The sequence below is a fragment of the Lepidothrix coronata genome, unplaced genomic scaffold (genome assembly GCF_001604755.1).
Source record: "Lepidothrix coronata isolate B3197 unplaced genomic scaffold, Lepidothrix_coronata-1.0 Scaffold177, whole genome shotgun sequence".
Lineage (NCBI taxonomy): Eukaryota > Metazoa > Chordata > Aves > Passeriformes > Pipridae > Lepidothrix > Lepidothrix coronata.
This window is the reverse complement of record NW_016690357.1, coordinates 873,083-897,697: the sequence shown is the minus strand read 5'-3', so window position 1 is coordinate 897,697 and position 24,615 is coordinate 873,083. Positions and strand designations below refer to the sequence as shown.

The 24,615-nt window shown below is 37.2% G+C and overlaps 1 protein-coding gene across 5 annotated transcripts in view; it reads left to right on the top strand.

Moving 5' to 3' along the window:
* Positions 1-7,291: 7,291 nt before the first annotated feature.
* THSD7A (thrombospondin type 1 domain containing 7A) overlaps positions 7,292-24,615 on the top strand; it is a 283,452-nt gene continuing 266,128 nt past the window's right edge. Inside the window, exons 1-2 of one of the 5 annotated variants that reach the window (XM_017830344.1) lie at positions 7,327-7,345; positions 19,108-19,193. The gene's annotated coding sequence lies outside the window, so the exon portion shown is untranslated. Of the gene's footprint in view, positions 7,346-13,100; positions 13,119-19,107; positions 19,194-24,615 lie in introns of those variants that run through there. The other 4 variants (XM_017830347.1, XM_017830343.1, XM_017830345.1 and 1 more) reach the window with 4 other exon arrangements.

Here is a 24,615-nt window from a genome sequence, read left to right as displayed (position 1 = left end):
AACTTGTCCCAAGTCCCCTCCAATTTAGGGGTATTGCAGCCTTTGAGTCCAGAGGATTCAGCCTTTAGTGTTTAAAAAGCATCTCTGTATCCGACTCTTTAATATTTTATTTGGTTTTGGTTTTGTGGGGGTTGTTTGTTTGTTTTTTAATTGGCTAGAAAACTCCAAAACTGTAAAAGACCCTAAACACTGGCTTCCAAAGTCTTAGAAGACTTCTAGAGCCTTAAACTGAAAATAATTATGTTTCTCAATGCAGAGTTTAGGTCAAAAATTAAATTTGTATCATTGATTAGGTTATAAAAGTCTGTGTAGCTTATTAATCAATTATTCTGGCTTTCAAATAAGCAAATATATATCAGACATGACAGCAAAGAAATAATATCCTCATCAAAGCAACAGGAAAATTTGCTTTGAACCTCAAGGATGAGAACTGGGCTGTCTATTCTTTATTTCATTTATAAATCTTTTTTTGGACACTTTAACTCAAATTTAGATAATGCTACTGATTTCAATTGTAGCCCTTGTGAACAGAATTTTGCATAAGAGAGGCGGAGGAGTTATTCCTGGCTTTTCTCTTTTCTACATCTATCCTTTCATAACATGCTGCGACTTAATTGCCTCATTTAAAAACAAACTTAACTCTAATCTGAATAAAATCTGAAAAAAAAGAAAACCAATCCACCAACCCCCAAATGTTACTATACTCAGAAAAGGAAAAGTCTGTAAGGTGTCAGAAGACCAAGTCATATGAGTAGTCATACAAGGTTAATACTTCCCCTAAGGGATTTTAAAAGATACAAACATAGCTCTGCAACCATTTCTGCTGGGCAGTTTTTATTATGATTTATCTTCTTCTGGTAATGCCTCTGTGATACCAGTTTAAAGCATGACAGCACTCTGTGTGACAGTAAAATATCTTTGAAGACTACCATAACAAAATATTTTCATATTCTACATAGTCTGAAAAATGTGCTAAATACTCTATATCCACATTTGTAACATCCTATACGGACTATTCTATACCATGACAGTTTATGTATCACTGATCAAGTCAGCCTAGATGTAACATGTTTTTTGAGGTATTAGAATAATGTTATACTGAAAAATTAGAAAATTAGTAGAAAATTAGTATTTGCGTACATTGTACAATATTGCAGTCTAGTAGAAAATTTTTATCTTTTTTAAAAAAATTATCAACACAGTAAAACTGATAAATAAAGGGCAAACTGAAAACTTACTGCCAAAAATAATTCTTATGTTTGACAGGCACACTATCTCTTCATTCTGTCCCTTGGAATGATGATGTTTCCATTTTTCTGAGCCAAAATCACTGTGACGTGCGACCTGCATTTGGCCATTTCTGAGTAATCCAACACAGAAGAGGACACATGAAGTTTAAAATTAAAAATTATGTTGTTTATATTGTAGCACATTAAAAAGTGACCACTATTGGTGGTCATGATCAGTTCACGTGTGTTAATGATAGGACGACCTACTACCTGCTTTTAGTGAATGAAAAGATTCCGTAAACATTTATGTTTCAGATCAGATGCAATAAGTCTTTTATGTAGAGCAGGTTACTTATATAGCATCTGCATAGGCATTAGGCATTTGTTCCACTTGAAAAAAAAAATCAGTTCAACTTTATGGCTAAAAACTGAAAGAAATGAAACCCTAGGAGATCTTTTCTCACTACATCTAGTCCCAGGGCCAAAGAGCATGATCTTACTCCATACTGCTATATAAGGGGGCTCCCTTGTGTATTTGTGCTTAATTAGATGCTGCTATTTTGGTCTGTGATTGGCCCAGCCACATGTGAGAATCTACTCTTTTCCTGCCAAGTTATGAGAAAACAAGCACTGATAAACTAGAACTTCATCCTTGAAGGGAGCATCTTGTATGAACTATTAGTACCTCACTATTGGTTGATGGCCCTCCAAGGGCATTTGAAGAAGAAGCTGAAGAGGAGGAGGATAAAGTAAGCCCCCAGACTCATTTAGGAAAGACCCCCTGAGGTGCGACAGGCATGCATGGGGAAATTCCAGACTACCCATGCGTGTGCAGAAGAGATGCCACTTGCATAACAGGGGAAGGGACCGAAAGCCTCTAGCTGGGCAGTGCTGGCCACACCTGCCTAGGTAGACGTCACCAATTATATTGGATAAAAAGCAGATTGCTCATGCTGGGGGAACGCAAGCTGCACATCAAAGGACAATGTTGCCTTCTGTGGGGATGTGCACCATCTTGTGGGCCTGCTGACACTCTAAGAATGCAGCTTCTGCTATGGGGAATTCTAGGCATTCTGGGATCGGCAAGAAAACTTTGTAAGCAACATCTGGGTGAGAGGGGGAGTCGTACTGAGGGCTTATTTTCCTCCTCCTTCGTCTCTCTCGGGTTTTTGTTTTGTTGGTCACTACTTGTTAATAAATAGTTTTTGTTGAGCTTTCAGTGGTGTATGGTTTCAGTTTCAGCATCCTTCCCTGCTACACCCTGAAAGAAAAGTAGCACATCAGTAGGGCTCACTGAGTGATATTACCTACCTTCTCACTAATAAATTAGTGATCTTTTTCAGGACACTTTAGAATGCTGTCGGGGATACATTTTTAGCTCTCTAGAGGCAAATGTGGGAAATTTTATCCAGTCTTCTTCAAACAGACTAGATTTTTACAGTTCTTGATTTAGCTATGAATTGTGTCCTTTCTGCCTTTGATACGTGGCCCTTTGTGGTAGATTCAAGCCTTGTCTAAATTGCAGTTGTGCTATGTCTTGAAATAGTATTATCCACATGTTTCCTAGGGGATGATGAGAGTAATGAGCAATTAGTCCACAGCGGGACAGCTTTTCATGGCAATTCCGTCCTTCTATGTATATTCTGCTTTCGTTAACAGAAACTGACCTTTATATATCAAATCACCAGCTCTCTGGAGTTTCTCTAGAGAGTCTCCAAAACTACCCTGAAAAAAAATAAAAAAAAAAGAAAAAAAAATGTTTCAGTATGTTATCCTTTGTTGGTTTAATGCCAGTGTAGACATCAAAGTGGCAAAAAATTACTTCTATATTTAGTAGTTATCTAGTGTTAAGAAGGTTCATTATCATTAAATAAAAGTAATATACAACTGGGGTTTCATACAGGCATTACAAGTGTAATAAAGTTGTGCAATAAATGTTCTTGTTTTTGTATATCAGCCTTTATAATGCTAAAGCTGGCATGCTTTTGTTTGGTATATATTGGATGTGCTGTGAATGACAGACCTTCAGTTTTCCAGGTAAGTACTTGTGAAAGAAGAGCAGGAAGTGCATTGTGTTCCAGGAGCATGAATCCAGGACTGGAATGTTCTTCTCACACTCCTTGTACCTTCATGAAGCAAGGGAGAGGTGGGTTAAAATAGTGACTAACTTATGATCAAACAACCTCTTTTCTCCCTCCTGTGGAGGCAAGGTAAAATTAGTATCTATAAGGTAAAGGTCAAATATATAAAACAAAGTACGATTAGTATCTATAGGGTAAAGGGGAAAGCAAAGTAAAATATATAAAGCAAAGTACAATTAGTCTATAAGGTCTATAAAGTAAAGATAAAATATATATAAGGCAAGATATAAGGAAGCAAAATACAATTAGTAAAGGTGAAAGCAAAGTAAAATATAAAAACAGTTGCTCACCCCACAGCATCCTGAGGAGTGGAAGGAGAAAAGGCAGCCCATCAGTTAACCCCGCAGAAATGATGGAACTTTTCCCCAATTTTTGTTCATGTCCGATCTCTTTTTATACTTTTTTTCTTAGGCAATTTGAGTGAGTATAGTCCATAAACTAATTTTTGGGGTGATAGACAGATGACATAGGCCTAAGGGTTGGCTTCCTGAGTTCCCATCAGATAGGATGTTTGCCAAGAAAGGCCGTGCTATCTCCATACCATTCCATCCTTTGTTGATCCTATCAGTCTGTTGCTGGGAAGTCTCCCCCCAGTGCTGGGGTCTTTTGGAAAGCCATCAGGAGTCTCTTTGGTGCTGGGGTCTTTCCCATAACTGCTCAGGACTGTCATTTTGGCCTTAAATTGGTCTATCACCTTACAACATTTTCATGAAATTAATAACATTTCTGTAATAGTTTTAAAAATCTGACAGTAATTCATATTTCATGAAGAACTAGTAACATTACCTAAAAATGTGTATACACTCAAAAACTCTCATACATTTTGAATGTAATTTCTATTAAACTACTAAGAAAAAAAGGGTCATTGAGTATCCTAAGATACATCTTGATTAGCTACAACTTGGAGAACTCGGTGAGGAGAATGAATGGACGCTTTGCTGCACTGTAACAGTGTAGTCTTCTGCACAGGATTTCTGTACTCCATATCCTCTACCCCTTTAAGATAGGGTGGACTTTGAGCTGTCCCATCTCATGACTGACAGCTGATATTCCTGTGAGTCTCCTGCAGCAGCTGTATGCCATCATGTCCTGTTCATAGGAATGTACTGAAAATACATTGCCAGGAGAGACAGTATGATAATAAGATTTCCTTCAAGACACCACATGTGCTTATTGGCACAGTAAGCACAGAGGATCACAGATATAAATTGAAGTGGATGCTCCTAACTTTATTTCCTCTTTCAATTTCTTAAAGCATGAATGTTGGAACGGTTCTATTAACTTCACTGATCTGAATAAAATTTTCACTGCGTGTTGCACAGAGCTTTTAGCAGTAAAGCTTCCAGGCCTTAGGCAAAATAAATTTACCTGAGAAGATAAATACCCATGTGGATTAAAATAAAAATAAATATTAGCTAGTTCTGCTCTGAAACATTTTCTTGCTACAGTTACATAAGCTTCTTTCTCAGCTCCTAGCAGCCCCTTTGTGCACCCCATTGCTGTTTTGCCCTTGTTCTGGGCAATATGATTTCAGGATCTTCTTTCCCCCTTTCCTGCCTAATGTCTCAAGTCTTTCCTTCTGTCCTTACAAAGCTTTCCAGATTTCTTACTCTTGACAGCTGGAAATATTTATTGCTCTGATCTTCATTGCTGGAGTTAGTTGTAGATATAAAATATCATAATATCTTTCTTAATAGCTGATTCAAATATCTCCCAAGGCAAACCATTATGGCATGACAGAACCTTCCTCAGTGTTCATCCTGTATTCCATTACTTTTTAGGGAATACACGGAGAAATGGATTTGAACAGAAACGTCTAACATCTGTTTCCATTTAAGTGTATTTTTATAATCTCTTTCTAGTAGATCAAATGTACTCTTAACAATTAATTTGATGTCCTATGAAAAGAAAATTCTCCAGCATAAGCCTTTTCAAAGATGTTAATCTGTTAGGAAAACTAAGAGGTGGAAGGTCTTCCAACTTGGATATTTCAGATATGGCAAAAGACATTTTTATTTCTGAGGCAAAACCAGAGGTATCTCTAAATAAGTGGAAAAATAAGTATTCTTTTGTGTTTCTTCTTCTTTAGGACGTGTGGCCAAAAGTGAGTGCCTTAGACAATACTTGTGTGCAAGACTGTTTCTGTATCAGATACAATTTAAAGCAATTTAAAGATGACTCAAGGTAGAGTGCTCAGCAAATCCAAATGCTGAGAGTAAGTAAAAAAAAAAAAAACCCTTTTTGATATTTTGTACATTGTTATTCTTAAATCTAATAAAAATTGCAAGGATTTTCCTAAAAGAAGCTCTTAATAATGAAAATTAAACTGATAAGTATGGTGAACATTTAGTTTACATATAATGAATTAAGATTTAAATATTTTTCAAATAACTATTGTAAAACCTGTGTTTTGAACAGTGGTCCCTTTAGTGTGATAGAACAGACGCTATTATTGAATTTGTAGATCAGGCTTCTGCAAAATTCTTAATATTACTGTAGACTGATCACATTATTTCAGAACATACAATCAAGCTCACAATTACTCAGTCATAGGTATTGGGGCTAAGCTTATATTTAGTCAAGCACTTGACATATCAGTCAATATGATACCATGAAAGATTGACTGAAGTTGATCACACCATAACTCATTTTTGTTATGTAAAAAAAAATAAATAAATAAAATAAATAGGGTAGACAAATGAAAAAAGTTCTCTTCTCTACTTGGAAAATTTAGATTCCACAGAATGTCTAATGTTCATTTATGAGTTTTGATTCACTCCTTTCCTCAAAGTGCATGAAGAAAAATAAAACTTGAATGAAAAATATTTTGCTGCAGTAGTTACTTAAATTAAAGATAAATCTACTGGAGATATCAAGACAAGCCTATTAATTTACAAATTTGCCTGCTTATTTCAGGAAGGCCATTAAAGAAATTACTTGGGTACTCGTGAAGTTTGGCTGGCTTTGCTTCTCACCCATGTCTGAAAGATATCTGTGTGAAAAGTCTAATTTCTTCTTCAGGCTTGAAGTTTCTGACATCCAGGAAGGAAAACCCAATACTTTCATTATTTGGAAAGAGAAACATAACAGCGATTGGAAACACTTTGTCATGATATGAAGTGAATATTCATCTTCCTAAGAAACCCTTCTCTTTAGGAAAATGTACGAGATTCTGTCACTGGCTGTTTAATAATTCCAGAAGTTGGATGATTTATGCCAGACTTGGAGAGCGCAGCGTTTGCCTGCCATCTGTCCCAGCTAATCTCCGAATTCCATCTACAAACGCGAATGACTTGCAACCTCCCTGATTAATGGCATCTATCATTTTCTTCATAACACAGAGCAATTAATCTCGGCCAGTCCCAGGGGGGTCCGCCGCAGTAATAGGTTTAGGGGGGAGAAACAGGGGACAAAAGTCTGTTTGGGCAACACCCTTTCATAACACTCTTTTCATTCCTTCCCCCCCGCCCCTTATTCTTCTTTGCTTTTTTTTTTCTTCTTTCTTCTTCTTTTCTTTTTTTCTTGTCTTTTTCTCTTTTCCCCCTCTCCCGTCTCTCCTCCCTGTCTCACACCCCTGACAGCACACTGACCCGCTCTGGCCGTGCGCCCGCCCGCGGGACTCCCTCGCCGCCCACCCGCGGGGCCGGGGCTGCGCTGCGCGGCGGGTGGGACCGGACCCAGACCCGGACCCAGACCCGGACCCGAGAAGGCGGCGGGCAGGTGCCCGCACGGGCCGGGTGGAGAAGGAGGAGGAGAAGGCGGACGAGAGGGCGGCCGCAGCTGCATTGCGGATGGAGCCGCTGGCTCCCGGGGAGGGGCGGCCGGGCAGCCGCGTGATGCCGGGGGGGCGGGTGAAGGCCCGCGGAAGGGAGCGTGGGCGGTGCGGGGCACCGGGGGGCGCGGAGCCTCCGCCCCGCCGCAGGAGGGAGGTTCTGCGGGCGCGTCCCGGCGCGGGCGGCGGAGCGACGAAGGGCGGTGAGTGACTGAGTGCGGCGGGCGGGCGGGCGGGCTTTTACGGAGGGGCAGCACGGCGTGAGATGTCGTCCCGCTCCGGGGGAACATCTGCCCTCCCCGCGGTCGCCCTTCCCGCCGGTGGCGGGGGGCGTGGAGCCACCGCAGGGTCGTGCGGGGACGGGGCGGGGAGTTGCGGGCGGCCGCGGAGCCAGGCTCTCACCTGCGCTCTCCGCTCCGCTCCGAGCCCTCCCCGCCGCTCGCCTAGAGCGGGACCTTGGCCCCTCCTGCCCACTCACCTCCCCTGCTGCCCCGGCGCGGCCGTGACCGCGAGTTGGCGTGTCCTGGCAGCGAGCGCGGGCTGGTCCCGCCGTGGAGTTGCGGAGGTGCCGGGCGGGCGGCTGCGAAAACTGCTCGGGGTTCTCGGAGGTGTCACGCAGAGTTTAGCACTCTTAGAGCGGCTGCTTGGCTGTGGATACACTTTCTTTTTCTTTTTTTTTCTTTCTTTCTTTTTTTTTTTTTGAGGGGATTGTGAGGGGGGCACAAAGCAGAAAGGCATCACATGAAGCCATGGCTATAAAAAGCAAAGAAGCCGTCGGGGTCCGCCCGGCGCTCCGTGAGCGAGCCTTCGGCCCGGACTGAAGCTGTCAGGGTGCTTTGTAAAAACCAAGAATTGCAGTCTCTGCAAGACCTTAGAAAAGAAAAAAAATCTCGTTTGTCAGGTTAATTTGTGCGTGTTACAGGAACTGGGCTGTCGTTTCACCCTTTATACACGAGCAGAAGTACCGCTCGGTGCCTGGAAAAGTTTAGCGCTGTTGCTGGCATGGTTATAAGGCGTTTTGTAACGGGACTGGGGAAGGTGATGCTGCAAGAGTAGCGAAGAGGCATGTGAAAAGAGACTAGAGGGGATAGGGACAGTCCTATATCCCATACGGTGAGATGTCTTCTGGAGCTCTCTTAATAAACCAAAAGGAAAGTAAAAAAAAAAAAAGGTATAATTAAAAAAGAAAATAACTCTTACAGTAAATGCTGTTGGCATAAAGTAAAATTCAAGTCGATGGTGTTTCCTTTTAATAACTCAACCTAAGTGAAATGTAAATCTGTGATATTATGGAAAAAACTCAACCAGTTCTGGGTTATGGATGCAGTTTTCTATGCTGTATGCCCTATTTAATGTCCAACACTGAGGTTGGGATGCTTAATTCTGAGTGAAATTTCTGATGTGGCTGCGTTTAACAGTTTATAAATTGGTACTTGATTCAGTGAAGCTCCACCGAAGAAAGTTGTTTTAACAGGCTCTTGTACTTCATTAAAAATGTCCACTTTCTAAAGACTGATCAGGTCATCCTTTAGTTTTAATGTTTGTAGGATAACATAGTAAAATTATATGCTACTTATGTAAAAGTCACAGGACCTATCCTGTCCTTTCCTAACTCTAGTCCTCTTTTCCAAAGACTCTATTGAAAAAGCCATTTTTTTTAGGCGGTCTCTTGGAGGACATCCGGAAGACAGTGGGAGACAAATGTTATCAAAGTCACTTGAGAACAGCATGCTGTGCTTTGGGAGCAGGTTTTTTTTTTTTTTAGGTACAAGTTGTCCATGATGTGGTGCTATTTTTGCTATACTATTGGCTTTGTTTTGAAATGACTTGGTTTCTCATAAGGCCATTGGTAGAATAATAGGTAATAATTTTAAGACTTTTTAAAAAAAATCCAGATGTTTGTGACTGGTTAATTTTGTGAGACCTGTTCTGTCTTGAGATTCAGCAGGACTGTAGAGATGTTTCTTTTTCTTACATGAAGTTATCAGATATTTCACTGGGTTTATGGCACTACTCTGGAGTAATACAAGTTTTCTAGTGAGATGAAGTATCTCTACTTCATCACTTCTTTGTGTCCTTGGAACAAATTAAGGCTTAATGTTGTTGATGGCTTTTCTTAGTAAACTAAGGAATTTAGAGCATCTTTAGCACCTATTGTGTTATTCCTGATATTTTATAATTCATTTCACTGGGCAGTACAATATACCAGAAATTCCAGCTGTGGTTAGGCATTTGGATCTGCACTTACCTTCTCACACTCTGTGTTTTATGACAAGGGGCAGTAGTGGGAAGTTGACAAAGTCATAATAAGAAGTGGTTCTCAAATTTATTTCAGGTTGTAGACCATGAACAATTTTTCCAGTGGAATCAAGTTGCCATTTAAATCTTGGTTTCAGTAGGCCCATTTCTTTTAATTGTGTGTATTAGACCACTTGGAAAGTAATTTGCACATTATGAGTTGAAAATGACTGTTGTAATATTTGAGTATCCACTTTAACTTTCATATGGTAGACTGGTGCTGTGTGGATGTATAGCAGCTCTCATGAAATTTATGTATGAAAACCAAGGCTCTCTTTCCACAGTTGTCCTTTTCTCCTCTGTTGTATATTTGGCAAAGATGTTCAAGTTCCTGAATGGTATTTGAATGATGTTGCAATTAATTGATTAGTCCTCATATTCACATGAATATATAACCTGTATAAGATTTTACTGTGATAGAAACTTGGGTGAAAAATAAAGGAAATATTCACCTGGATGGCCAATATAACATCAATGGGACATTGAAAATCTCACCTTATGGTGCCCAAGTAGAGAGGATTCTGAAAGATCTAACAAAAATAATAGTGTAAACTCACAGTAACTTACGAAGAGATGAAATGTTCTAATTGCTTATCTTTAAGAAGAAATAATTGAAATTGGATCAGGTGCTGAAAAGAGCTAACAGGATGGTCTGGTCATACGGATATAAGGGAGATCCTGATTTGTTTGACCAAGTGAAATGAAAACTGTGTAGGATATGGACTCCATCTGCAAACCCAGGAGGGGATCAACAGAAGGGAAGCAGAGGCTTTGGATAAAGGACATTGCTGTCATGAGAACAACTGAGTATTGCCTGTGATTTGGACCACATGGGTTCTGAAACACTCAGTAGTAGCAGAGAGTGGTGGGGACGTACAGCACAAGTTTTGAGATGGAGTTTGTCTGTTTTCCAGAAGAGATCATATGTGCTCAGGGAATGGTTGTATTTAGCTTCTGTCAAAGCCTTGAATGTCATGCCATGCAGCATGCCAATCCTACTCCCTTTCAGTCTGTTTAAAATGCAGCTTCAGAAACTCTTTGTTCCTTTTTGGTGCTTGCCAACTTTTAACTCCTCTCGAGTGAACTTCTACGTCAGGTTTAAGCTGCTTGTCTGCTCCTTAGCAGGCTAATGCCACATTGTGTGCAGCCTGTCTCTCTATTCTTGGTTCTTTTGTCTTTCCTTCAGGAGCCCTCTGGGCTGCCTGAAGTGGAACATAAATCTGTCCTGCTCTCTTGTTCCTCAGTCTGTGCTTAGGACTGGGTCCCCCTTTGTATGGCCTGACACTTATCAATTCATTCTGAAAACACGTAATATTCAAAATGGTTTCTAATCAGAGTCCTTTAATAAAGAAATATGAAAAAATGGGAAATGTAGGCATTTTTAGACATTCTTCTTTCATCCTAATGTACAAAGGGCAGCAAGGAAAATGTATGAAGTAGTTTGTGGAGCTGAAACTCTGACAATAATAACAGAAAATTTTTTAAAGAAAAGGAGACAAGTTTAGAAGAGCTTTAGTCTGAGGAATCTTGTTCTTTTTTTTCCTCTCTCTCTTCTTGTGTTGCGAGCATCACTTTGCTTTTGTGTGGCATGCCAGCATCTTCAGTGGAACTACTCCCATTTCAGATAATAGCACAGGCTTCTATTGAGCTCTCCATTGTTCCTTAGAGATGTCTTTTGGATTGATCCATCAGCAACCATAGTAGAGTATTTGCTATACTCTTCCTGCTTCAATTCAGGATGACAAAATTTGGAAAAAGCTGCTGTATCTCTTGGTGGATACCTAGGTAACCCATGTACTTAGGGACTACTTGTTTGTTTGTGTAGAAAGGAAGTTACTTCTGACAATTTTATTTAGTAAAAAGGTACTTTACATGGGTAATTTTAAATGTTACACGTTCCAAATGGAGAAAGGTAGGTGATACTAGCCTCTTTCTCTTCCCTGGCCCAAGAAGATCAATGGTGGTAGTAGTAGTATGGAAGTGGAAATCCAAAAGTCATCAGACAGTTGAGTTTGAAGTGTGGACATGTTCACCCTGACCAGAGTGAAAAAAGCATGTTTAAGCCATCTTAGCAAACTTGAATGATTTTTTTTTTTAAATATCTCATTATGCTTATGAAATTATCTGCTTCCTCTCTGGCTTTTTACGTCCTCACTCAATTACTGTCCATTCTTTTGGTTTTATTGTTAATTTTTTTAGCAACTTCTCTGGTTTGGTTACTAATTACTTTATTCTGCTTACTCTCGTGTCTTTTAGTATCTCCATACCCAAAGCTAAGGCAGTGGAAAGTTTAAAGTTGAATTTTTAAGCAAATGCTGCTGCTGGGTGAAAATTCTAAGTGTATAAGGTCTATTAGCATTGTAATGAAGTGTCCATGGGGAACTTACAAATATTCGATTTTTATTAAGACTTCTGGACAGAAATTTCATGGAGAGTTTAGTATTACTTCAGGTTAAAATCTAAGGTTATAAAATTATTTAATTTAGGATAAATTGCCTGAGGAAGAGCTTGATGCTTGGTTTTGTTTGTTTGAGGAAAGAGAATAAAAGTGATGAGGAGCCTACCCCAGATCAGTCACTAACAATTTTGTCATTATGTTATCACCTGCCTTAATGCATGTATATTTTTTATAATCCTAATTTGAAATTAACCAATATAATAAAAAAACTAATCAGAAATCTGTATTTTTTAAAAATGAACTTTATATAAATAGGCTACTGGGTGCTGTGATTCTTCTTTTAAAAATGTGCTGCTCAAAGTACTTTGATTGAAAAAGGCTTCTCCAGCTTTGCTTTTGGGGAACTTAAAGCATAAATGCAGTATGTTAGACTCCCCTCAGTCTTAAGAGTTCAGTTTTGTTATTGAAGGGAAGATATATTTTTCTATTGACTTCAATATGTGTAAGATTGTATTCCAACGGCCCAGTAACTATATAATATGGTGGTATTCCTCCAATTAGATACAATTAGTTACATATAAAAAGATTAATCTTAAAATAATGTAACAGATCAAGACATTCTGAGAAATCCACTACAGTGACAATGTGATTATGTGAATTATCAGTTGCATGTAAATCTTACTAAGGGTGATAGATAGAAAAAATTGTAACAATACACCTTTTGTGGTCTCTGAAATTAATTTAATAAATGTTTTGGAAATTGACTAATATACATATAATGACCTTTTTGTTTAGGTCAATGTGAAGTCCAATATATCTTGGAGATTAGTATTGATCAGAGTAAAGCCAAAATCCATCTTCGATTTTGAGGGTCATTACACTTGGAAATAGATTCAATACTGCAAATGTTGGACTGTAGAAGGGTTTTACAGTAATTGGGGAAAAATAATCTTTTGCTTAGTTTCAGTGTCTGAAAAAATAGGCAACTTGCTAAAAGAGTAGTTATTTAAATAAGTAATAAATTAAACTCCTTGCATCTTTCCTTAGTTTGACAGATGATATCCAACAGTCTTGAAGTTGGTATTAAAGTTCCCTATTGCTTCAGCGGTAGGATTTTGCCCTCACTGTTTGGAAGTCATAAGCTGGTGTTGAGGAAAAGGTTAACCTATGTTTTTTTAGAGATTTTTTTTTTTTTTTAAATGGTAAATTGTTTTCTGTCCTTTCCTTAGATGTTTTGGTCAAGTTCAATCTGCACAGTTGGAGACTTACAAGTGGAAGAGGTAAATTGCAATACAATGTACCCTTCAAATATTGCATAGCAAGCATAATCAATTTCCCTGAAGGTCAACTAGTGCTGCTAGCTAAATAAGAAATCTTTCAACAGAACTTTTTATTTTTGTCTTTAATATATTTTGTTTGTGTGTTTTGTCTGCTATAAAGAGTCTGGCCTGGGTATCTCATTTAAAAATAACCTGATGGAAATTTTTAAGATCTTGGCTGAGAGTTTTCAAGTAAGTCTTTGTGAAAATCTGACTTGACTGAAATGTTTATCCTGTATTAAGTGAAATAGCACAAACAGTGTTTATCCAAGATTGCTTGGGAAAACATGTCTTACTTTCCCCCCATATTTTCAGAACCTAAAAAAAAAAAAGATTGTTTTGTTTATTTTCTGCACAGAAGTCACCTTAGGATATAACTTTTTCTGCAGATAGTACTGGATGATGTTCTCCACAATTAATTCATACAATTTCATTAAAATCTCTGATTTATACTTTGGCCTGTCACCTATCCTTATAAATTGAAATCTGAAAAACTATAGTTAAGCTGATAGATTATGCGTTTATATTTATGAATGGATACATATTTCTAATCCTAAAGATGTGTTTGAATGCAAATGGAAGTCTATAGGTACATGTGCATGTTTATCAGATTGATGGACCATGTAGCATTGTCCTTGAAAATGAAAGCCTTATATAAATGCCAGCTATTGATATTGGATGTGGTCCTCAAAGCTGCTCCATTTAAAGATATTTAACTATTAATAATGAGTTGCATTCTAGATACAACATTAGTTCATATTCTGAGAGATCAAAGTGCCAAGATTATGGATAGCAATTTTCAGGCTATGAAAGTTCTTTTACCTGAGCAACTCTTATCAGTTAACTTTACTTGAATTTCTCATAATAGTTATCCTCAGAGAAAATCTGCAGTGTATATATTAAGAAATTCACCTTATTTATACCTGAAATAACACTTTGAAATGTATTAGCAGGAAGTTCTAGAGAGGACTAATATATGCCATCTTTTGCTGCACAGACAGTTAGTTTGGATTTAAGGCAGACTCAGCCAGAAAAAAAAAATGAACCAAAAAATCCTGATAGCTGTTTTTCAGAATAAAATTGTTTAAAAATCAAAATGAAAGTATTTTTAAAGATGTCTCAGAAAATGTGACTTTTAGTGTGGAAATATTTTTCTTCTCACTGAAATGTTTGGATGAAATTTGTAAGAAAATTTTTTTCCAACTGACATTTCCACATGGGGTAGTATTTAGGTCAGTTTTACTAACTAAAAGTTTGTCCACAACTGTATCCTAATGCATCTCATTCCTGTGTTCCAAGTTCTAGTGAAAGAAGATACTAGAATTGAGTTAAAGAATTTTCATTATTTAGCTTCCCAAAAGAAGGAAGCAGTATAGCAATAATAATATAATATTAACTTTATATGTATTGATTTTTGGTGTTTCTTTTTATCTTCAATAGAACTAGTGGACCATGATCAGCAAAAGCAATGATTTTTCTGTTGTGCTCAAGCTTTAACACTTGTTTAATCTAGGAATTATTAAATAAAACACGGAACTAAATGCATGTGAGTTCTTCACATCAGTCTTTTCAGAGTATGGAATTCAAATGCTAATATATTTCATATGTGAGACCTTTAACACAGAAAAAAATATATTATGAAAATTGATGGCAGCCACCTGACTAATTTGTTATTTTAGTTTTGAAAGGCCCACTCAAAATGGGTCAGGCTTGCACTATTCAAGCTGACTTTGAAAAAGTTTGGAGACAGTAGAAACCTGACCTATATTTTTGAACTGGGACTTCAGAAACTGGGCTGAAGGAAAAATCATACTTTATAAACTTTTTCTATGAAATGTTGATGTTTGGACACTGATTTAATCCTGTTTTAAGAATTCATATATTAAATGTACTCCTGAGTTAGGGACTGTTTTATAATTTTATTATAATTTTATCTGTGGAAGAGCAGAGGAGGCTCAAGTTGCATTTAACCAGGCACATGTCTATAAAGAAGGTATTATACATTGGAAAAGTGGTTCCTGATGATTTTTAGTGTTTTGTTGCTTTTTCAGTAATGGAATTGAGTACTTTTGAAGCAAAAGATTATTTTGCTTTTTTAAAGATCAAGATCATTATAGCACTGATACTGTGCTGCAAAGTGCTATTGCTTGAATTGGTTTCACAAGTCTTCAGTAGTGTTTTGCTTGAACTTTGCCTCCAACTATGTTAATGTTCTACAATTTCTCAGAAAAGAGATCACAATCCAGACCTTTTGCCTCTTACACTTCTAACTATTCATCACAGGAGACTCAAATTGTTTGACTTTGAGTATGAAAATTTTACATAAATTTCAGTCTATTCTTAATTAAAAAAAAAAAATGTGAATAGTATTAGTAAAAACATGACACTGGGATGCCTCTTAGTGGTGTGGCTTGGTGTGTTGATTTTTTAACTACTACTTTTCCAAAGTGGAAGGATGGCCATTGCAATACAAAAAAGTTTGTGAAAGAAGAAGTAATTACCCTTAGTTACTACAGTTTTTCCTCTTGCTGATCTAGATCGTTCTCTACTCTCTGAATTTCTCCATGCTTTCATAATCCTTCACTAAGTTCCAGCAGCTCTTATTTTGGTAAGCTGTCTGCATAAAAGGATGGCCTATCCTCTGTTTTTTTATATAGGAGAACCTGTAGTGATCAAAAAGGAGATTGATACTCAGGATTTTTGGCACTGACTGACACTAGTATTTTGTTGTAATTTAATATTTTGCATGCTGACTTAGTCAGGCTTTACAATTTTCCTATGACCATGTACAAGGTCCACTTGAAAAATGAGGAAAGTGGGTGTGCAAATAATCCAGTACACAGAAAATTAAGGCGTGATCTGATCAACTGATACCAAAGACAATGCAAAGCCTTTCTTTAGGGGCCCTCTTGGACAACTTTTATATACCCTTTAGACCATTTGCAGTATGTTAAATTGCAGTGCTTTTTAGGCAATTCTCTTTCAAGTAACTTCGATTTTTAGTTTGTAACAAATGTGCTTTTGAGTTAGAAAAATCTTGTGCGTTCGAGATACAGTTTTGCCTGCCCCACAAAAGTTTTCAGGAACACTTGGGATTATCACTTTTTTCTTCTGATTTTGGAAAGAAGCCTGTCAAGACATGAAGAGAGCATCTTAACTCTGTCATGACAGCAGCAGATTTGCTGGTCCAGCTGCTTAGTCGAGTTACAGCTTCATTTGAATCAAACTTATTTGGGGAAAAGAGCAGGTCTTTTACACAGTTCTGCTACAATCAATTTTCTACTGTGAATTTGTTGTATTAAGAGTAGAAGTTTTACTCAGGGTAGCAGTGGCATTACATACCTGCAATCTGAGTGCTGCAAGGTCTTTGTGTATGCTTGAGGCATAACTTGTCATAAAAGTGCTACTGATAAAACAAAAGCCCTTTTCTATTACTTTTTGTCCTACTTGCCAAATAAAAAGTACAGACAATGAAGACTAACAACACTTACTGTAATCTTATAAAAGTAAAATCAAGCTATTAAAACTGAAGGAATTAGAATATTTTTGTTGCTTAACTTCTGTGATTCTCCTTTTTTAAAAGTTTTTTTTCAGTATAATCTTGTGGTTAGCCCAACAAGCAGTTTCCTAATGTAATGTCATTATATGGAGTCAAGCACAGCTTAAGCCTGGCAGGCAATTGCCATTCAGTGCATGTGGTGTGGGAAGAGTGGCTTTGGATAAAAGCACTTTGTAAGGAATTTTAAAAATTAATTTTTTCATTTTGTTTGCTTGTTTCTCATGAAAAAAGGAGACTTTATTTTGGAAATATAGATGAGAAAGTATGTTAATGAGTAGAAAATTCCTTCACATACTCTAGAAAAAGAGTTACATTGCAGAAGAACTGAGCTTCTGATTTCAGGATTTATCAGCCTAAGGATGATGTTTGGAACAAATTCTGCCTCAGGTCACAGCTAAAACATTTATTTTACTAGTCTCATTATAAAGCTTTATGGAGTTCCAAAAGAAATTAATAATTTAAAAGGACATCTGTTAGTAAATAATTTAAATAACCATTTTTAAGGTGATAGTCATTAGTTGTGTGTGTGATACTTCTGAAGAACAGTTCTCCAACAGAAAATTATGTGTGACAAGATTACAAGAAGAGAATAAGTTGACAGTCTTCACTATGTGAAACACATTCTTTTGCTGTTGTTAGTTCTTTTAACTATATGTATAAGCTTAAATGCTTTAAGATGTGGCTTGGACACTGAAGGATGCAAAGACTAGAAGGTACTAGACTGCAGTTTAAGGTATACAAACATGCAATGTGACCAGTTCCTAATAAGTAACCATTTGGGTAATGATTTAAGGTGATTTTTTTTGTATCTTCTTTACAATTAGAAAACTTTCCTCCTTAGAGTCACTTAGAAAATATAAAAGTTTATCACATACTTAAAAAGAAGCTCAGCTGTGAACTTTCTGTAGTGCTGATGCTTCTGTAAGAGTTCATGTGATGACATTTTGAGACTTTAGGGTTTCTTTGGTGTATACAGACCTTTTGCATTTTCTTGTGGCATGACTTAGACTTAATTCTAGATACAAGTTTCCCAAATCTGCTGTAGAAACCTGTATTGCCCATAATAATTTTACTTTTCTGCTTTCTATTTCTTACTTACCAGAAATGCCATTCTGGGTCAATGGAAGCAAAACCTTGAGTAGGGCCATTTTAGGCTTAGCCAAGTCCTCAATTTATGTGCAAATACAGTCAGTTGCATTGGGGAATTCAGCTTACCGTATGCATTAAAATATTTAAAAAATATAGCACCAGTCATAACATAGGGAGACCTTTTTTTTTAACTTAGAAAAGTTCAAAACCTATATTTGTTACCTAAAAATAGCTTACTGGACTCACTTTTTTCTCTCTTGTTCTTGATACATTATAAAGAAAATTCCTTCAGGTCTTGATACCTTGAAAAAAATTTTTTTTTGTCAATATAAGAGAGATTTTAATATGTTTGTTGTTTACTACAGTTTGATGGTTAGATTATTTACAATAAATATATATCTAAGAATATTAACTTCAAAGTATATACAATACTTAAGTTACTTAATTGTAAAATCTAAATATTTTTGAACTTAGAAATGTTGGGGAATAGAAAGGATCCAGAGTACAGTTGAAAATTTTCTACACTAGCAAATAATTGATTCCTAAAAAAGTGTGTAATAAATGGAGGTAGCATAAAGTGATCTTTTGCTTGGAAGAGACTGTCAGCTTCTACTGGCTGGCAGTTTGTTGTGTCCCATGTCTAAATCTCTGTGTGCACATAGTGTTTAATGATTTATGCTTTACTGCCCTCTATAATCCTCATTTTTAGCATTTGACCTTCTGAGTATGTTGTGACAATGAATTCCACAAAACTGTTAAGCATCTGTAAAATAACTGTTCCTTGCACTTGAAAATTATCAATAATTTTATTAAATAACCTCAAGTTCATGAGCCTCAATTTGTCTTTAATACCCTTAGATTTTATGGACCTCCACTGCAGTCACTCTGTGTGCATCTCTCTTTCATGATGAAAAATACTTTTTTTTAAGTAAGTTACAGTATAATCTTTGAATCCATGTTGTTATGCCCCATGTTTTTTCTAGTTCTTCTGTATCTCTGTAATGATGTAAAGTGAACAGCAACCAGAATTTGAGCTACCAGGGAGCTATGTGTTTTTATAAAGTCACATTATGATGATTCTTGTTTTGCTATCTAAACCTTTTCCAATTAAAACTCCTTCCACTCAGTCCCATTGCCAAAATTGATAGATTTTTCTCAGCTGCTGGACATCAAGGTGGCATTTTCAGATAGTTGTCCTTGATGATTCTAAATGTCATCCTTCTAAGCTGCTATAGAGCTCATCTCTGTTTGTGTGGTTGGGGTTGTGTGTGTATTTTTTAACACATTACTTTACATTTATAGGCAGTGGATTTCACCTATAATCCACCTTTCTACACTTGCAGTTTTGAGAGCCTTCTGCAACTTTGATCATTCTGAATTGTTAGCAGGTATGTTTTTCCTTCTTTATCACTTTTTTAACAGTTACCTTTTCTTCTTCACTTACATGTGGAAGTGTGTATATAACCACATCTATCTAGAGATAGATTATATGTATTATATTTTGGATATCGTATATCCATATTATACATTTATATGATATATTGTAACGAATGAATACATTTCCTTTATAGATATATTTGGTTTTAGCATCAACATAAAAGCACAGACATGTTTAATCTTAGCCTTACTGGTAACTTTCATATATCCTGCTTAATCCTTATACTGCCAGTTTTGTAAAATTGCGGAGAATTTCCAATCTAATTTTGTAGCCATTCTTCCTCCTGTTAAAATTGTATCAGTGTTGTATGAGAGCTCATTCTGGGACCACCAAATCTGAGAGTTGTACTGAGGTGCTTAAAAGTGACAGCTGGCATCACAACAGATTTTTAATAGTCCCATACCCACCCGAACAAAATACACAGTGCGGATTCACCCGGAGACAGGAATTTTTGGGGGGACCTTGGAATATATTTATTTTTATGAAGTTTAAACTTTGTAAAGCTCTGGCTCTGTAATTTTAACTTATGCTTCAGTGGAGTGGAGCAGTTGTGATTTATGAAGAGTTCACTGTAATTTTGCGAGTTTTTGGAAGTAGCTCTCTGTTAGAGAAGCTCCACAACTGGAACATATAATTAAAGCCCAGTCTGCACAAATCAGCAAAATTTTTGCCCTCTCCATTGCACCTGTCTGTCATTGTTCTCTCTACAATTGTTATTGTATCTTGAGAAGATTTAGTTGAAGAAATACCAGATGCATTCATACCTTCTTAAAAGTAGTACCCTGTGGTACAGGAACTGCATATGGACAAGCAATATCTGTATGTGTGCATTCATCACAGGTGCCAACACTGCCATCAAAGTGTGTTCATAAGCATGGGGGTTTGGTGAAGGTATGGGAATGTTTTGTGGGATTTGTGAATCCTCACCTGGGAGTAGAGGAAAGCTTTTCTGTCCTATGTGCCCTGCTCTTACATAGCAAAGCAGCAGGGACTTGCTGGCAACTGAATACTGTCTGTGGGCAGTATACTGTTGTGGTGAAGGGGAAGGTTAGACCCAGGTCAAAATTGTTCATGTGCTGTGAAGTGTTGATTTGAAGTATTTTGTTTGAGAGAGCTAGCTTGTTGTCTGTATGCAGTACTAATACTGCTTTATGTCATACCTGCAGCCTGTCAGATATTCAGAGGGCTGTATTGATGTTCCATATTGTTACTTCTTGGTAGTTGTGTCTTTGGATGTCCTTCCATGGTATGAATTTATAAACATGTTTAAAATATGGCTCTTAGTCTGTGGTGGATAAGGACATTCTTGTTTTCCTGACAGTTGAGTGCAACAAAGTGCCTCTGTTGAGTAAATTTCAGTTAAGAGTTCAGCTGTGTCAGAACAACACTATTAAGGAATATTGGACTCTCAAAACAAACTAGAAAAGATTAAATAATTTTCTTTCCAGCTGAGAGGCTACATTAACAGAATAAATAAAATTGAAGGGAACAATTACCTCCTTACTTAAATAAACTAGGAGAGTTTTTAAAAATGTGTTTGAAATCTGGATGTTACTTTTCTTTTGTAATGTAATTAGATCTGGAAAGATGTGTGTGAGATTGACTCGATGCCACTCTGTGCTGCAATGCTTCCAGGAGGAAGCTGTTGCACATGAGAAGTAGAGTTTGGATGGATTTCTTTTGTTGTTTTGAATTTTATTTATTTGGAGATTTGTGGTTTTGTTTTGTTTACTTGGTTTTTCTTTTCTTCAAAGAAATGCTTCTTAAATACCTAGTATTTATTTGCTATGACCTCCTGTGTGATATTGATTATAAGTACATCGGGTACATCTGCATTTAATTTTAAAAAGAATGAAAAAGCATTGCTTAATCTTGTTGAATAATTGCACTTCGTTTTCATTCTGGCAAAAGCTGCTTCTTTGTAGAAGAACCAAATGTCTGCATGTGTCCTGAAATGGTCCCATTTACTGGATCTGAGTGCTTTTATCTGAATTCTGGTTCAAACAGTGATGGCAAGACTTAGTCTGAAGATTTTTGATAACAGTAGGAATACATGTAGAGAATTATCTTGATTTAATCTCACCTGTCAGCTCTAAAGAGTTGTGCTTTTTGATTTGCTGTCTGTTAATTGGCTTTTCTCTGGGCAGCACGAGATGAAAAACTCCCCTTGTAGGCAAAGTCAAAAGCCTGAGAGGGCTGAGGCTAGTGCCATTTCTTATCAATGGCCTTAGAAGGAGCCAGGATAAGCCAGAAAGGTTGCCTGTCTTCTTCAATTATGCCATTTTCTCCATAGCTCCTCATCTGAATGTAATGTTTGTTGGTGTTAGAAAGAATCAAAAGAATTAAGATGGAGAACTGAAAGAGTAGTTGAGTATTTATCATGTGAAAGATAATTAAAAACTAACCCCATGATTAATAATTTAGTATTTATTAAATTATATTGTACTGGGTCTGTAAGAAGAGGAAGGATCTAACATTTTAATTTCCAACATAAAAAAAAAAGGAATAGTTTAATGGATGGGTATTTTTCTGCAAGTGGTTATTGTTTTCCTGCATTATATATCATTCCCACTGAAACAGACTTGCTTTTCTGTATATTCCTGATTGTTTTAGCCTTATAAAAATTGACATATTACTTGAAGATATGATGTGTCACATCCTTGTGGTCCTTTCTGGGTAAGATTAACATCTGCGTTCACTTTAAGCCAACCAGAAGTTGTAGAGAAAGTGCTGAGCACTTGTTAAACTCTAGATGAGTCCTGAACTACTTCCTTCAGTAAATTGTTCTTGCTACAGGTTTCCCTCTGGCTTTAATGCAAAATAGGATGAAAAGCTGATGAAATATAATCATTTGCTAGCATTTGATCAGCTCATATGATCAGCTGACTTCAAGTTAAGTGTTCTGTGTGTGACAAGTTTGCCGAATTTGTCCTTGCTTGGTATCTTGCAGAGGCCAATGTTGCAGTACTGATCCCTCTTCAGTCCCTTACTGTGAAAAATGTTTCACTTTCTTGGTTGATCTAGATCATAACCTCTTGATTTTGGCATTTTTGTTGTACTATTGCTTGTGGCACTGCTACAAGTTTCTGGGGCAGCACATTATCCATGAGCCTTGTGTTGGAAAGCCCTGACCTGCTCTGGTGTCACTCACCTGTGGGCAGACCTGTGACAGGGACCCTCACTGTGGCTTCAAGAGGACAAGCAGTGGACAGAGCTGCAGTTCTATAAAGCTCAGGGCCACCTGAGCAGTGAAGAAACATCTCTGACAGCTTTTGCACCAGCTGTCATTCACAGGCACTCAAGGAAACCCACGAGAGAGATCCGCATGTTGCTCACTCAAAGGTGAAAAGCAGTGGTGCATGGTCTGGCCTTGCTGTCCTCCCTGCGGCTGCCTGAGGTGGGGAGCCAGGACCCTTCAGGGCTGCCTGTGCCTCTCTAGCTGGCAGAGATCTTACTGCCATTTAATGGGCATCCCGTATCTCCCTGAGGTTGTGGCTGGCTCCTGCATCGCCTTGGTGCCTGCAATCCACAGCATGTCTCTGCGGTACTGCACTGCTTGTGACTTGTCATGTTGGTCTGCTGGCATGGACCCTGTCCCTCTGGGGATCCTATTAGCAATGCTGTCCTCAGGATTGTTTTTCAAGATATGGTTATCAGTTTAATTTGCTTAAAATTTGCCGTAAGGAGAAATAGGCCATGAGGACTCTCTTCCTGGAAGGAATTTCCACCAGGCAAAATCTGTCACAGAGCATTAGCTGCTCACTGTCACACTGTGCTGCTAATAAAAAAAAGAGCAAGTGAAACTAAAATAGTTTATCTCTCTCTCAAAATTTCATTCCATTATTCTGTATATTACATGTGCTATTAGGAAGATAGGATCCTTCAGAAACCATCCTGTTCTGGTTGATGCTTTAAATCCTGAAATCTCAGGTCTCTGATACTTTTGTCTCTGCTGTAGATAGTTTTGTTGTTGCATAAAATTGTGAATTTCAAAGGAGACTAAGAAGAAAATGAGCTCTTAGCATTTGGTGAGCCTTTCCCACAAAGTGGGAAGCCACAGAGTTGGTGGATTTAGTACACCAGGGTGAACTCACTGAGCTCTTGAAGTCGTCTTTAATGATACAATCAGTCTTAATACTTGGTGGTGGTTATGCAAATTTAGAGACTAAAAAAATGCACTTTTGTAAGATCTAGATCCACTGTATCTAATACTTGTGGCTAAATTTGGCATGAGATAAAGTTTGCCTACTTGGACTTTCTAGAGGCACTTTTTTTCTTTGTGTTTTCAAAATATGTGAAGTGCTGACAAGAGCTAAGCAGTCCTCAGTTTTCCCCTGGAATCTCTTAAATTAGTTGGAATCTCTTAAATCAGATTAGTTGAATCTCTTAAATCAGTTCTGGTGGAAGAAGACTACTTTATAACAAAGAGATTATGTATTAGTTCTGAAGGGTAGATATGTGGTTTTGAATTTGTCTCTTCTTGAGGAATTTTTCTCTAATGTTTAATACTCAATGCAAATTTAATAAAGAAAATCCATTTTGTTTGAAATGTCAAGACACAATAAAAGAATAATAAATATCACAATAAAAGAATAATAAATAAGCATTTATTGGTGTGTGACAGGAGGAAGATCAGGAGAGAGTGGACCTGTAAGGCTTGGAATTTTTTTGTTGATTTTTCTTTTCAAATCCATGATAAAAATAATGCTATGCCTCTTGGGCAGACTGCGTTAAGGTGCCACCTGATCAAACGCTATCACTCTTTACAACAAAGCACCCTCATCATTGGCAAATATTATAAATTGTTATTAATGATTACTTTATGTTTACTTCTGGATTCTGTAAGGTTGAGCATAGCAAAAGACCCAGACTAAAAAGGTCTGTTGCTCCCTCTTAAAACCAAAGAAAACTACATCAGCACCAAAAAAACCCTGTGCAACAGTACTGTTTAGCAATTCCATGTCTGGAATTCCAAGTTTTCTTTTATATTTGTTAACATATTTTTCATTAAAAGCCTCATATATTATTAAAATAATCAGTCTTAAAAACATTTTAGTTATTGGCATTTGAGATATTGCATTTTTGTATATAATTGCATGTATTTTTGACGTTTCTATGACATTTACAGAATCAGTGTCACACTGAATGTAAATCTGTGGGTTATCCTTTTTTTGGTTGGCTGATTTTGTTTTAAAAGAATCATTTGCTTTCTCTTTTTGCATTGTGTTACTTTGTAACTGTTTGGACCCTTCTTAAGGCAACATTCAAAGCTGGGGAGCTCTGTCAGCATTTTTAATACTTTGGGATGCATGCTTTCTGCTTCTGAAGGCTTTAGAGTATTTTATCAAGTAGTTGTTATTTAATAACCTATT